We start from the raw sequence: 12873 nt of genomic DNA on the forward strand, positions 1-12873 counted from the left end.
ACAAGCCCAGTTCCCTCAGCCATTCCCCATAAGACTTGTGCTCCAGACCCCTCACCAGCTTCGTTGTCCTTCTCTGGGCATGTTCCAGGGCCTGATGCTGGCCACCTTTCCCTCACTACAGTCCTTAGTGCTTGTACTACTTGCAGCTGATGGCCTTGCTTCTTTGGTTGGCCTTGGTGGGGAGCTGGAGCAACCTCTTTTCCCCATAGGCAGAGCAGACCTTACATTTGTCCAAGAGCATAGAGGTGGAGTGGTGCTCTCATTTTCTGTGGACAAGTGGCCACCAGAGGCATTTCCAAAAGATCAGAGAAATGTGTGTGGGTGTCTGCAGTCTGAATCACTGGACTTGTGGAGTTCAAAATCCTGTTTAGTTTTATCACCAGCATGGTCATGAATATTGTACATGACTTTCTAGAGGGCTCCTGGCACACATTGCTGTGTCTAAGCAGTATTGGGTTTGATAACCATGTGCTTCCTGAGACCCTGTGCTGTACAAGGAAGGAGATGTAATCAGGTTGAGAAGAGAAATTTTCCTATTCTCTCAAATTTGTCTGTTGGGGCTCGTACACCAGTTGTTAAAACTCTGAGGTGTGAATCTGGGCTATGAAAGCAGTTGTCTTTATACTAAATGAGGCCAAGAGGAATGAGCAACTGGAAGTAGAACGTAACAGAACATCCTGAAAATGTGTGAGACGCACTCAGCATAGCTATTTTTTAGTTTTTTAATGAGGAGACACAATGTGCTACAGTGCCGTACAGTTATTCTTTTGGAAAATATAGTTAGATGAGATATTGTTTTATCAAGATTCCTTGTACTTCTTGGGAGGCCTGATGTGGCTCTGTGTAAAACCCACAAAAATGTGGTTTTACCTGCCCCCACAGAGCTAACTGCAGGTATGTGAAATAGGTGGTGTTCGCAATGTGACAGCTGATCTTTATTTTTCATGGCTTTTATAAACACTAAAAACAGGGCTCCACTGGTTTATCAGTGCTAAATATAAATAAATTCTTGATTTTGATATATCTTGAAATCTTACTTGCGTCAGCCATTTTTTCATGGGAAAAACAAATGTGTATTCCAGGTATAGTTCACAAAAAGATCAGAATTTATGGCCTGATATGTCTATTGTTATCTTGTACAGGCAGATACTTCCAGCTGCAGTAAAAATCTGATTAACACTCTAGTCAGCTCTTACTTTGAATCACTGAAGTTAAAATGAAAATCTAACCTAAAATGCTGTGAAATACAATTTTTCAAAATGTCCAATTTAGGATTTGTATTAAGTCCCTGAAGAAAATGACCCTTTCCATTTCATTCAGTAGACTCTGGATAAGGTCTACATAATACGTGACTCTTAGGGTATCTTTTCCTGTAATGAAGGAGCAGTAATAATAAATTCAGTTTAAATATGTATTCATGTGTTAGAGGAGGTTAAAATAAATGTGTCTATTGTTTTCAAGAGCATTTAGACTTGAATACATTGTGGCCTTTAGTTTGAATAACAGCCATGAAGAAATCTTCTATGGAGGATTCTATTTTGTAAATGAACTTTAATAACACAATTCTAGATTTAGAAAATGTTTACTTTATAAGTGTGAATGTTCAAACTTAGGCCAAATGATGTCTTAAATTGTCATTGACTTATGAAATGCCGTGTTTAACAATCAAATGCCACCTTAATAACTCTGTAATTGCATAGCCAATCACAATCAATGTACTAATCACTATAAGAAAATCTAACAATTCCTCTTCAAAATGTTATCCTGGTTATTAACATAATCGATATCACATGTAGCTGAAACAACTGATAATAATGTAAGGGCTTTTCACACTTGTGGAGCACTGTATAATTTCAGATTCAGTACAAATATTTGCCACTTGAGCTGAAGCCCCAGTGATTCTGATAAATTTATTTATTATTTATTTTTAAATTAGCTTATTTTCTACAAATTTAACTATCTCCTTGCTTGCCCTACACAGAAAAAAAATGAGGGGTATGGAGGAAAATTAATCCATGTCTGTTATTTTACGCTCCTCTTGTTTTCAAGCACAGTTTCTAACTAATTCATTATTCTTGCTTTTCTGGATTGAAACATCTGAATTTTTTTTGGCATGTTATCAACTCTTGGACTTGTCCACAGCAGCAGAACAAGTGTGGCAGATACATTTTAATTAAACTCATGAAATGAGATCCTCATTCTCTGGGCAGCTCAGACTGAAGTCAGTAGCAACATTTTCCTCTTGGATCTAGACTTAAGTGTGTCAGCACCCAAATATTATTTCCCCCAGCATTTTAGAATCACCAAGAAAGATGTCTGTATACAGACATTAAAAGGAAATGTTTTCCCGATGTTGGACTCATATATTGATGTCATCATTTTCTTCAGTAAGATGGTATCTGGTATTACCATGTGAACAGAAGCATAAAATCTTTTCATGGGATTAAATAGCACATATCTGTAGGTAGCATTATGTTTATTAGATTTTGCTCAGTTAATACATTTTCTTCTCTCTTTCCTGTTGGTTACTGTGGAGTGGAAAATGTGCTGATTCAACACCCATTCACGTAATGGTTGTTACATTCCCTGATACTATAATTGGCCAAATAATTAAGTTATGCTTGCTACAGTATTACAACAGGCCAAAATTGCCTTAGAATTTAGCATTGCGAAGGCAAGAAAGTAACTGTGAAATTAGGTTCCTTTTAGTGATGTATATTCACCTTCTGCACACCAAGGCCTCTGAAAACATACTGTACTGGAAGGACTGAGGACTGTAAGGCAAATGAAGGACTACAGAGTACATTTGCTTCAGGACTGCTAAATGCCTGGGGGAGGTGACAGCATCTCCTCGCCATCACAGCTCATAGCAGAGACTTCCTTTTGGTAGGGAGTTATAAATTGCCAGCTGTCAGCACCTGGTTGGAGCTCAACCCAAATAATAAATGGTCTTCGTAATATTAAGATCAGTTGTGAAGTCTGTGCATCTGATCATTTTGTTACATGTGATCAGGGATAGAAAAGGATCAGCAACCAAAAGGCATGAGGATTTAGAGGACCTGGAGTCTTTCTACTACTACTTTTTCCCTGAAGCTCATCTCAAATAAATGTAGTGATGCCAAGAGATGCATGAATTCCCAGTGTTTGATTTCTGTTTCAAATCTTAGGATGCCACTATCCATAACATCTCTAAAACTTGTAAGATTTCCTGTAGTTCTTCTTAGAAATTCTTGTGTTAATGGCTGAAATTCTATTTAACCATTATCAACCTTGTAATAGAGTTCTGGCTGAAGTTTAATTCTACACAAAAGAAACTTCATAGGAGGCTTTCATGTTTCTTAATTAGTTTCTCTACCTGTATTCAGTCAGCTGTATTCCTGATTTTTCTTGGGAGCACCACTGGATACCTTGTGAAGGTATCAAGAAGGAAAACTATGGTCTGGTGTACTTACCTAGTGTACATTTGTGGAATAACACAAAATTTGTGGCTTTCTCCAAGTCAACTTTGTTACTTGTTTTCCAACAGCTTCAGCAATCACTGAGATTGGAGAACCCTAGGAAAACCCCCAGTCATCAGTACCAGACCTTGGATCAGGCCCATGAGAATGCAGTGCCGTGGAAAATGAATCACCTCCACTTCTCCAGCAAGGTGGGTGAGGCACATTTTTTTCAGTATAGGCAGCAAATGTTTTGCTTATCTACACTGCTGACTGGGTGGAAAAAAAAACTTGGACTGTGACATTCAACTCTTGTATTTGCCACATTCTTTAGGTTAGACATGGTTACTATTAATTCACATATTGCAGTGTCCCCTGAAAATAATTCAAGCTTTGTTGTACAGGGTGTAACAGGTGTAGTAAGTGTCACTACGAGCAGCTCAATTGAAGATGATGACTGTGATTAAGTGAAGAAGAGATGAAGTAACTCGACAAAGATAGGAACATCAGCTATAGATACCAGATCTCCCAGCTGCCAGCACTACTAACCAGATATGCAATAAACATCAATCATGGAGGCAGGAGTAATGGATGGGGGATATTAAATCACTATAAGAAAGACATTTTCATGCTCAATTTGCATAGGCTTGAGGAGAAATAACTGATAACAAAAACAGGGCATCACATCCGAAGTGTCAGAGACTTTAAAGCTAGAAGGTTATTTGGATATCTGCACCTCTCCCACAAAGGGAAGTTAATACTGAGCTGTAAGTTGTTTGTACCTCATGTTCAGTTTTAGACTTTCACTCAACCACCTCAACGTCAAGTTTTTCTGTTTGTGTCAAAGATTAATCTCTGTTACTCACTGAAAAAGCCATTCAAATTTCACTATCTATCTGTGCATGGGCTTTTCTTTTCAGGAATATGACTCTTGTCTGCGGGTGGAGAGCTTCTATGGTTACATTGAAATGCCAGCTAGCTTTGCAAGCCCTGGCTAAGTTGCAAATTGGTATACATGGTTCACCCTATGCCTTGAAGAAAAACCCTCATTGTACCACCATTGGTGTCCTTCTGCCCAAAGACCAGGCTTGTCCATTTTCTGCAATCACACTGTCTGAGGAGCAGTGGTATTTGGAGCATTCTGCCTTTGTTGCCAGCAGTCAGGCTGAGCTGCAGGAACTATGTGGACAAGCAGGCAGTAAGAAAATGGAAGTCAGATTTAGAGGGAGATACCTACACGCATTAAAGTGTGAGACATCAAAATGAAATAGTTGTGAAAGAGTGTTAAAAGTGAGGAGACAGACATACTGAGCATCAGGTAGGACTTGTGTCCATCATTTTCTGAATCATCAGGCTCTGGGGGTGAAACCCGATCTCTGGAGAGATGGAGACTGATTTGCCTAACAATGAAAAATACCCAGCCCTATATACTGGTACAGCAACCAGCCCTAAATGCCTACAGCTGTCTGCAAAACCATAAGTAAAAAATTATGACATTATTCTAAAACCATCACTAACTTGCGAGGTTCAGTGGCTAGGCTGTGCCTAGCAGTGGTGCAGGCAGTAATGAGCACACAGGGCACTGTGCAAAGTGCTCTGAGAACACCCATCCTGGCTCTCTCTGCTCCTCTGCTCAGCAAAGGCTGTCTCTGAAGCAGTGTGTCCATCACCATCCATCAAAATCCCTCTTTCTGCCTTTGCATGAAAAGTTCTGAAAAGTTTCTCTTAGAAACTCAGCTTATTTATTATCCCTCAGGATTTTTTTAAAAATTATTATTCAGTTAAATACAGGCAATAAGGAATCTTTCTATAGCAATGAAGTCATTCCAGTTGCCTGAAAATACTGAGAAGGAGAAAAAGAACTGAAAGTATTTTCTTAAATTGCATTTGTGGCAATGGATCCTTGTGCATACTATCATGGGTAACATAATGCAAATTGCCAAGACTGACAAAGCTGCTGTAGAGCCAGAAGCTTTTTGCTTTCAATCCTCAAGTGAAATGGAGATTGATCTGAGCTCCCAGCTTAGCAGTTAAACAGATTTTGTCAGTCTTTGTTTCTTATCAAATCAAAATAAAAGTGAAACGTTCCTTTATAAGAATGTAGAAATGTAAATATATAGAAAATTGAAATGTAATAAAATTAATTACCCTAAATGGATACATCGTGACAAGTAAATACATAAGGAAACAAAATCATTAATTGATTGAGCTTCTTGTTATAATGAAACTGTTTGCCAGGATTAACAGCTCTTTCTGAGACACTGAACTCTGACACAATGTTTACATTTCCATATATTTTTAATGATCACACAGTTTAACATTTGAATAAAACAGCACCATATGCTTTAGCTGCATTAAACACTGCAAGCACTGAGCACTAAATATGGAATAAATTATCATATAAAGATATTTAATACTGGCAAGTCCCACTAATATTCCACATCACTTTAATTTTAATAAGCCAGGACTTTGCTAAAATGAAATGTCTCTTTTTATTAAGTACAGAGTAAAAATGTTTAACAGAAGTGCTGGAATGAAGCACAGACTGGACACAAATGTTTTCATTTTGTTTAAGAAAAGAGAAAGAGAAGGAACATTTATATTTTCTGAAACAAATAGAATCATTTTCATGACTTGTTCTTTCTAAGGTGTTTTTTTTTTTTTTTCAAATGCAAGTGGAAAATTATTTTATTTAGATCAGCTTTCAGAGCAAAGAACAGAACTATGTAATAATATATGCATCAGAGATTGGCTGCACTTTGACAGCTGGGATGGGCTCTGTATTTCCACTGAAGTGCCAAGACTAAACCACTGGAAATGGACAGAAAAGGCAGTTTCTTTAACAGCGGCTCATATACAGGATGTATTTTCCTAGTAAAATAATTTAACAGTGTATAGTCTCTTTAACTTTAGAGCTAGCCAGTACAGCTTAGAAGAATTTTCAGTGTGTGACCAGGAGACGTGCATGCTTACTGTACACAGGGGATAGAGCTTGGAGCAAAGCGATCTGTGGCCCTCCTCTGTTGATGATAGGAACTCTTCTTACCCATTCTCCCATCTTTCCCAGCACCAGCCCTGCTGTGCTCCTTGGAGTCATAATAAAGGAAATGTTGGACTCTGCTCATTCTCTTCTAAAACTATCAAGTGGACCTTGACACCAAATACATCTTTCAAAGAAATGACGTTTAACCAAAAGCTTGATCTGTAATGGGATACTATCTAAATCCTATAATGGAAGTAATTTACCAGATTGGTTTAGAGGCGTATTAAGGCAATATAGGAACCATGGTCTGCATCACTGATAATGTTATCCATGCACTTGCTAGTCCATTAGCAGAGTGATTCATCTGAGAACAGCAAAGGGCCAAACCACTCTCCCAAACATGCAAACATCTAGACAAAATAGATCACAGAAGCAACTAAGCAGCTGTTCCCTTTCCTGCCATACCTGCTGCTGGTGGATGGTGGAGCAAATGGCCATTAGGGCTCATACTTTTAACAAGATTGTATGTGTCTCTTTGAAAAATGCCATTTGAGATGGATGTGTTTTCCTAGCAGATATTACATGTAGCTGCAGTCCCACAGCTTGCTGTTCAATTAGGAACAAATCTCTAACAAAATACACAGCTGTGAACTACTGAACTTAACCTGGCATTAGCCAGCATTAGAAAGGCATGCTCTGATAACTTCAGCAGGCGGAGGAGGTTATTTAAGGGAATGTATTCTCTGTCTCATATAATCACTGAGATTATTTCTCGCTATCTCTTCCTTCTCCTCCCCACCAGAACGAGATGCAGCTGCAGCAGTACCAGCTGTGTTGGCAGGGGCAGGCACAGCCTCAGGCATGGGACTACTGTGGGCTGAGGGTGCAGAGTCCCTCACAGCTCAAAAAGACTGTGTTGAGATGGGGAGCAAAGTCCAAGGCAGCCCCACCACTTTCCCTGCCACATCAGCAAGTGGTTTGGGTTTGGGAGCCCAGCACAGACTGGTTTCTTTCTGTGCCCAGATTATAACCAAGTGCGTCGGTGCAATATGAGTTTCTGTGTAATACAGAAAACAGGCTCAGTATGATCAAAGAGAGGAGGACTTTGTAAAGGTACAGTCAGAAATAAGAACAGCTCATCAGCCTGAACATATCGTAAAACTGTACTTCAAATATGTATGGCGATGCTCAAATAATCCCTGAAGTGCCTGTAATTTATTGAGTCCCACCGAGTAGCAGCATCACTGTGGTCAGGTAGAGATAAGTGGATTAGTTCTGGATACGGGCATCTGAACTTATATTTCACTGCTCGAAATCATACCTACCAAATTTGAGCCTATCATCATGTTGTGGGTCTCAGCTATCTAAATTTGCTATGGTTTAACCTGTCCGAGATATTTGAGGTGAAATAACATCTTGAGGGGATACAGCTGTTCCTTGTGTCTGCTGGGGAGGGGGAGCTTCCTCTAATCTCCTGCTAATATTATTGCCTTTCATATCTGTTTATTTCCAACCAGAGGGAAACACTGCCACATTTGGTGTGGTCAGTGCTCTCTCTCACGTTAATTGGTTTTGTTCTGCCTGTCTCTATTTGTCTGTGTGTGTCCCTAGTAACTCTGACACCAGTTCCAGCACTGATGGCGGTTTTGCTTTCCACTTTTTGCTGAGCAAAAGAGGTGACAAGCAGCCTTTATCAGTGTTGTTCCACAGCAATGTTAAACGTGTATATGAGTCCAGCTCAGTTTTCTGCATTGCTTGACACTGTTTTCTACCAACCACATAGATGGCTGATAATGAGAGTTTAATCTTTACTGCTAAAAATATGTATCTACTGAATGTAGGCATATCGCTGGCCATTAAATACATTACAGATATGATAGCTGGAGAGAATAGGTATACTCAGTCTCCTCTTTTGTGTCAGAGTCTTTGAGTAATGCTTTTTCTTTACAGTGAAAAAAACAGCAAGAGGTAAGTGCCTCTTCCAAAACAAGTAAATCTCTGCTTGGTTTGATCCAAAGGATGGTCTTGTTTTGCCACCAGATAGACCTTTCTCACTTGGTTTGCTTTATATCTTTATCTTCTTCTCCTTCCCACTGCTGGGCACAGATTTGGTTGTTGGTGTTCTCTGCAATGTCAGCAAATTCACATTCTACTTCTTGTGGAATGTGCCTTTGATTTGGCGTATTTTCCTTTGCCTTTAGTATGAGATACTCATCAGTGCCAACAAAGTTGGAGTAGCCACTGTCACCAATCCAAGGGGCCGAGGTGTCCCCTTAATGTGGGCCCTCCACAGAGCAGGTGCTTGCTGGTCCCTATGCCCATCCAAACACAAATGGATGCTCAGCACCTGCGTGCTGAGGTGTCTATCAGCTGGAGTCCTTCCCATCCAAGCCAACACTCCCAAGTGCAATACAGAAGGATGGTTTGGGGCACTTGGGTCCAACAGTGCAAGTAGCACTCAGCGAGGTGGACAGTCATGCTATAAACTGTGAGTTCTTCAGCCTTACGATAGTTTTGAGCTCTTTGGTCTCTCCTTTTTCCTCTAGTGCTTGCTTTTCAACCATAGTGTGTTCACATTCATGCAGAGTGGCTCAGATCCCTGCATTATAGTTTCATTGTCAGCCACCCCTGAGTTAATTGGAAGCTCTTAAAAATGCTAAATGCCTCAGAACCCTCTATTGTCAGAAAATAAGGTACTTCCTGGCATTCTTTTTTTGGCTGGTCTCCTAAGTCAGCAGGTGCCTTTGGCTTGCAGATTTCCATGCCATTTCTGCTCCGGTAAGGCTCTTAAAGGCAGTGCACAGCTTGACATTGCATGGAGCAATGGCTACAGCATAGTAAAGACAAACCTGAGAAGCCTTTGGCTTGGGAAGCTCAGATAACTGTGTTGCTATCCTCAGGGTAAGCTAGCCCTAATCCATCTGGCTTCTTGAGCCTGCAAGTTACCAGTTGCTGATTACTACCTGAGAACAGGCTGGATGCTTCTGGATGCTTTATGTCATCCTGTATTTTCTGTCCCTGAAGACCCAACTTTGATAGCAGGTAGCCATTGTTGTGAGTGTCCTGTACCATATGGCCTTCTCATTGCTCCTGGTAGATCTACTGAGCTTCAGTAGAATTTCCTAAATGTAAAACTTCTTGCTGAGAAATGCCATCGTTCAAAGGCTGCAGGCAGATGCCCTTAAAGCCAGTTAAAGAAGCTTCTTTTCTGCAAAGTCTTTGGTTATAAGGCTTCCCAAAGGAAAGGAGAGGAAGTTTTCTCTGCTCCTTTCCAGGGCTTGAAATCAATATCATCCACCACCTACCCAATGCTCACTTAGGGAAGGAAAGCAGAGATGCACTCCCATCCTTTGTTTCCCACAAGCAGAGATTCCCACCCCGTGCCTGCACATTGCCAGCTGAGCCAGTCCATTAGCAGGAGCAAAACTGAATTAAGAGCCTAAGGAGGAAGATGGTGTGTGGAACAGGGCAGCTGGGAAAAACACAAAGGGTTGAAGGGGAAAGATAATTTGCAGGCAGAAGGGCTGTGCCCTTTTGTGGCCTCCAGCAGGGTGCTCCCTGGTGACAGCCTGTGTTTTAGCTGAAGCACGCTCATTGCAGGGCTGAGGGAGGGTGAGAGGGAGAAAGGGGTAGTCTCTTAAGAATACATTTGCTCTTTGGTAATCAGGAAGAGAAGGGAGGGGATGGAAGGAGGGCTGTTTATATGGCTATTCTGGCTGAGGTCAGCCCAGAGAGGCAACCACAATGCAAGGGGATTAAAATAGCAAAGTATCCTTTAGCCAACCATTACATTTCTGCTATATCCCCATGACACAGATTTTGAAACCTCTGGAGACTTCCTGTCTGGGTAAATGAGGGGGAAGGTTCTCACTGCTTTCAGCAATTTAGGGGGTGAGACCCACACAGTCATTTCTCCTCCTCACGGACAACCACTCTCATCCACCCTGCGACAGCACCTGCTTTTTTTCCTTGAGAAGCAATGACAATCTTGATGTTTCCATTTCTGATCCTTCTCCAATATCAGGATTTTGACAGAGAAGGTCAAATCTGTTAGTGGGAATTAATTCCATTTTGTATATTTTACCATCAAAACAAATACAGTTCCTGCAAATTTCTGGGAACTGTTCTGATTATTTTAGTTGCCTGGGCAGTGACTTCCTGGCTGTTCACAAATGAATGATTCTCAGCTTGTGGTACTGGTGGGAATTTCTCATTGCAGTCACAAGTCAAGGAGGGAATTTACATTCTTAAGCATACCAATATTAGCCAACCCCACACCCTACCTGTATGGTTATTAGGGAAGTACAAGTGGTAGCTGCCTGGGGAGATCCTCTTTCACCAGCAGCCTCCTTTCCTCATGTGCAGAGTTGTCCGCAGCTCTGTAAGCACAATTTTGCCCTGCTGTGCTGGGAAGCTTCTCCTCAGGAAGGAGGACTGCCTGGCATAAGCTGCATGGACACCTTACTTATGTGTGAGGACTTGTTAAACTTCAAAAATTGAGTCCACAGAAACAAACTGTATTCTGCTCTGAGATTGCTTTTTTTCCCCTTTGTCTTGAGAAAAATAGTAGTATTTTATTGTGTTTTATTTTTTTAATTCTGTCAAGTAGCCAATGGTACACCAGTGGTAAGGTGTAATTTTTATTCAAATTAGTGACAGGTGTAATTACAGTTGTCAGATGGGATTTTCTGTGCACCCCTGGTTGCTGTAAATAATGCAGCATTATATATAAGCTTTAGGTTTATTTGTTGACATCTAGATCTGTGAACTGTGAACGCTGAGTATGGTGACATTAGCACACTGCGGAGTGTTGAGAGACATGCCTGAAATGGAGTATGACTCTACTCAACTTTTTAGGTGCTGAAATGCAAATATTTATTTCCCAAGACTTTTTCTGACATCAAGGGCAACTAAATGTCTACAAGGCATTGGTTTCTGGAAACCAAAAGATCATTGTTGTGATTAAGTAGGAGGTTTGAAATAAGTCATGACCTTCCCAATGCTTATTTGCACTTCCAGTCTATATTTCAAGCATGATAACTAAGTCATGTTAATTTGCTATTGTAGACAGCCACAAGAGCAGCAGTCATGCTGATAGTGACCACCTGATAGAGAGTCACTGTATAAATGAGCATTAGCATGTGTTAACATATAGGGACTTCCCTGTGAAATCTAGTTTGTTTTTAAATGGATATTAGCACTGATGTGGTAAATTCAGCCATATGTTCTTTAGATAGCTTACTGTGTTGCATGGTACCTATATACATAATTCAGTTATTTACTTTTTGGTGCCCTATAAAGAAAAACCTCAGTACAGTTGAGCAGCTATTTTTACCATTTAGCAGGAGAGCTAGCAGCCTGGCCATCCAGCTAAGACATGGCTGTAGTGAATCTTGCTGAGGGGTAAAGCTGAGCAATATCTTGTATGGTGTAAGACTATAAATCCCTGGCTTGGTATTAAAAAGCTTCTGATAGTAGGGTAGTAGGTTTTCTACTTCCCAATTAGCAAGTAGCTGTAAAATGTAGCCTGAGCTCCTCAGGAGTTTTGCACCCAGACTGCAAAGCTTCACAGGAGCTGCAGGGCTATGCCATGTTGAGACCCCATGCTTCAGTGCAGCACAGCCACAGAAACAACAGTCCTGAAACCATTGTATTTCTAAAAGCAGACGAAGAGGATGTATGTCTGCTAGCTGTTCTTGCACGGTCCTTCCTCTGGCATTCTCTCTGACAATTCCACATTGCCTACTCTCCGCTCTCCTTGCAGCCCTGAGCTTGCAGTATGCTTCAGTGTCCCACTGAGGGGTGGCTATGGCCACCACTGCCTTCATCCCCCAAGCCCTCCCACTCGTGCAGGGCTGGCCATTCAGAGGAGGGGAGGTGTCCTGGAGAAAGAGGGAATCCAGCAGTCACCCTTCAACCCCAACTGCCATGAAAAGCCCCACCTCTGAGCATGGTTCGACAGCTGTGGTATAACATTGTGGTGGCAGATCCACCTAGGGAGTGGAGTCTGCGAATAAAAGTCTGGTTTTTTTTTTCTTTTGATGCTTTCCACAAGTGACCAGATACTATTCATTTATAGCACATAGCTGTGTGAAGTTCATGAGCTATATGGGACAAAAATCAACAAAAACACAGAGCAAGTCCTATGGTCCCCTTGTTGAAATCTTCAGGGATTTCTCTTTATATATTCTCCTAAAAGAGCAAGAAGATCTTTCACAGTTAAATTCACAAAACTTCTAAGGATCAGATCATGACTTGTTTACACTGAGAGCAGCCGTTCACTGCAGACACTTGATATACTGAAATGTTTGTGAAAATAGGTGTAGAGAAGCTCTCTCGTCCTGTACATACCAGGCTTCAGAAATGCAAAAGTTAAAACTAAATTCTTAACTTGCTGTTATTTCCAGCAACAACAACAGCATTCAGAATAATCCCAAATGTCTTCAGAGGGTC

At 40.9% G+C, this 12873-nt stretch overlaps 1 protein-coding gene across 13 annotated transcripts in view; it reads left to right on the forward strand.

Annotated features, from left to right (window-relative positions):
• LOC149919821 (uncharacterized) overlaps window positions 1–12873 on the forward strand; it is a 682202-nt gene that overhangs the window by 480346 nt on the left and 188983 nt on the right. For 12 of the 13 annotated variants that reach the window (XR_016471781.1, XR_016471773.1, XR_016471770.1 and 9 more), the window contains one exon: window positions 3527–3649. The gene's annotated coding sequence lies outside the window, so the exon portion shown is untranslated. Of the gene's footprint in view, window positions 1–3526; window positions 3650–4357; window positions 4624–12873 lie in introns of those variants that run through there. The other variant, XR_016471782.1, reaches the window with a different exon arrangement.

This window comes from Phasianus colchicus, chromosome 1 (genome assembly GCF_987193195.1).
Source record: "Phasianus colchicus chromosome 1, bPhaCol1.hap1.1, whole genome shotgun sequence".
NCBI lineage: Eukaryota > Metazoa > Chordata > Aves > Galliformes > Phasianidae > Phasianus > Phasianus colchicus.